This window comes from Triticum dicoccoides, unplaced genomic scaffold, assembly GCF_002162155.2.
Source record: "Triticum dicoccoides isolate Atlit2015 ecotype Zavitan unplaced genomic scaffold, WEW_v2.0 scaffold208241, whole genome shotgun sequence".
NCBI classification, from domain to species: Eukaryota; Viridiplantae; Streptophyta; class Magnoliopsida; order Poales; family Poaceae; genus Triticum; species Triticum dicoccoides.
This window is the reverse complement of record NW_021237105.1, coordinates 1-3,210: the sequence shown is the minus strand read 5'-3', so window position 1 is coordinate 3,210 and position 3,210 is coordinate 1. Positions and strand designations below refer to the sequence as shown.

Sequence of the window (3,210 nt, the reverse complement as noted above, 5' to 3'; positions counted from 1 at the left end):
GCATTGGGAGTCAAAGTACAGTAAATAAAGGTTTCAAAATTTGTTTCAACACAATCTTTTTCCGATGTAAATAAAAGTTTGTTAAGAGAAAATGCCAAAACTATGTCTCTGTTATGTCGAACTTCTTATGAATTTTTTTTACTCTAGTTTCATTTATTGTATAATGTTTTTTGTAGTCCAAACAAGATTCAGAACTTAGGTCTTGGTGCACCCGCTTAAGCATTTAAATTTTCAAAATAGCAAAAAACCGAACAATTTCAAACTTTTCTTTCAGCGAACATGTCAAGTGGTCTACTCATGTATGAAGTTTCACGAAGAAATGATTTGCTTTCTGGGTGAAAAAGCAAAATTGCAACTTGAAAAAACTGCAATAGAATTTATTATATAGGATCAATTTTTTGTTTGCACAGAAGACCTCGGAAGTCATTCCTTAGTGAACTTTACACGTGAGTACAACACTAGACCATGTTCATTAGAATAAAGTTGCAGAACTATGTGACTATTTACAAAAATCATTGTGGGTTCGCATAGAGATAGGTTCCATTGGGCATTTTCCGTCAAGCTGAATTTCAATCATACTTATTTGTTAAGTAATATATTTTTATGTAAAGGTATTAGAATATGGGATAAGACATCCAAATCAATGGCTATTCTTTTCCTAGAGACACAAATTTTACGAGAATTTGTGTAAATATGTAAAAACGAACAAGTACAACCTGAGTTTTAATATAGTGCGTATGGATTATTTTCTAGAAGCCAAATAGTGTAAACTTTCCCACACAAAAAAAAGTGTAAACTTGACCAAATCAATCTAAAATTATCAACATCTACAATACCAAATTTATATAGTATACAATATAATTCCTGAAATATCTACTTAATGATATTTGTTTGGTTTTTTAAATTTAGTTATTTTGTCTGTAAACTCAGTTAAAGTTTATGAAGATTGACCTTTGGAAAATCTGTATGCATTATATTATGAAATGGGGGGTGTTTTTTTTTTTCTTAGAATAGATACCCAATGGCCCATAACGTAACCAAATTGGGTATACGTACCTCTCTAAGCCAAGTTTTTTCATGACGGACTTTTCCGGTGGTGCTGAGTTGTCAGTCTTCTTCACAACTGTGAGTTCATTTTTGACGTTCTCAACCAACTGCAACTCAGCTTCAACGTCCAAGAAGAGGCCTTCTCTTAAAGTTTCACCACTTTGAAGTGCCTTCTCCAGTAACAGCCCATCTTGGGTACCGGCAACATAAGCTGATGAAGGAAAAGTAAAAATCTCTTCATTTATACTTGACTAGGCATGTACTATGTACTGCTACATGTTCCATTTTATGACAGGGTTGATCAGATAACGTATATATCGTTAGGTAGGATGTACTTACCTGTGGAAACATGAAGAAATAACTTCATATTGAGACACTTCTTGGCAAATTGGCATGCATTTCTTGCTCCTAAGGCATTACATGCCAAAGCAACATCGTACCTATACATGCAGCAAAGTTAGAGGCAGCAAGTAAAAAAAGGTCTATAATATAATTGTATCAGGCAGATCCTTCTCTGCAAGACATATAATACATATGTTTTCCTCTGACTTTCATTTAAATATGGTGAACAATACAGAGGTATAGGTGGCTAGCGAGCAATAATGACGTGGAACGAGACAAAAGTATAGCTTAAATCCATAGAACGCGACCTTCCCCACATCGTACATTTGTCATGATCAATAGGTCCGAGTAGATGCCAAATCAGGAGAAGTCAGTTGCATTATATCGAACGGGACAAACTAATAGCATTATTGGCGGGAGGGGACCTTATTGATATAGATAACAAGAAGGACGTGTGGAACAAGAGAGTGTTGATCGTGTCATCACCGTTGATAGTATGATCAGGTGTATGCTAGGGTTTCCTTCCAAGGACCCTCCATTATATCATTATGGAGCTTGATATCGGTGCTTACGAGTTGTGCTCGGTGATTTTCTTCTTCTTCTTTAGGTTGTCATTCATTGTGGACTACTTACTCTGCAAGTGGATCTTTCACATAGTTTTAAATAGCAGGCTATGACATTCTATGTTTTGTGCTAAATTGGTGCCATAGAACGCTAAATGCTGCTACTTTGTACATCACATGTTTAGCGCAAGGTCTATCCAGATGTTACCAGCGCAATAGCGTGCTATTTACAACTATGATCTTGCGGCAACTTCTTCAAGAAGTGTGAGATGGTGCCAAATCAGGTGGTGACTAGAACTTCTCCCCCTTCTCTCTTTGTTGGTGGGCTCACAAAAGGGAGAGGAAGCGGGGTTGCACCAAGTTTGGTCTAACCTTCTTAGATCTTGCATTTCTCAGGGACTCAAGTTGGCTATGGTGCTCCCTTCTTCATCAAGTTCCAAAATAACAACCTCCACAATTGGAGTTGTGTACCATATCCAACCAGTTTATTTGTCAAATAGATGACTTTGGTGCGCCATTGCGAGACATAGATTTCATCACTGGCTTGGGAATAACACCGATCCCTTTTGCTCTTCGCACGAACCTCCAGGTAGGGATACCCTCTTCTCCTTAATGCCATGATGTTTGACAGAGACATTGGCCATGGAGTGTCTAACGTGGTTGGGATTTCCTTTAGTACTAAATTGCGGTCTAAGCATTACCACTAGGGCCGTGTTTGCATATTAAAAATTTGTAGTTTTTATGTTTTAGGTTCTTCATCATGTTGTGGTGTAATACCAACCACCATGAGTCATATTAACTTGTTACACATGGAACTAGTCTATTTTCTTCTTGTAAAATGTATCGAAACATATCCACTAACGATAAAGGAACGTGAACCAAATGGATGGTTTGAACTAAAAAAACATTTTTGTTTTCCAAATGCGTGTTTTCTTTTACGAGCAAGGCAGGAGCTTAGCTGATTTCATTAGAAAAAAAAACAAAGTAGACTGGTTTATAAGGAAAAGTAGGCCACAAATTAAAAAGAGACCACAGCCAAGACAAACAGAACGCGACCACCTAACATGATCATGACCCGGAGTGATTGTAATCACGATCTTCAGAGACGTCTTCAAAAAGGACGAACGATGCCCAAGGACAGCGTCATCACACTGGCATTGACCCCCCGTCGAGATATAAGCTTTCGTCCGGACTCACGCACAACCGTCCCGCCAAATATTGGGAAAGGTCCAGCCAACAACCTCCAACGCTAATCCTC

At 37.9% G+C, this 3,210-nt stretch overlaps 1 long non-coding RNA gene across 1 annotated transcript; it reads right to left on the bottom strand.

Annotated features, from left to right (window-relative positions):
- Window positions 1–974: 974 nt before the first annotated feature.
- Window positions 975–1,522, bottom strand: LOC119345130. The gene is made up of 2 exons (XR_005166927.1): window positions 1,387–1,522; window positions 975–1,258 (listed from the first exon to the last, which is right to left on the bottom strand). It is a non-coding gene; the product is annotated as an uncharacterized LOC119345130 (long non-coding RNA).
- Between the last annotated feature and the right edge of the window lie 1,688 nt (window positions 1,523–3,210).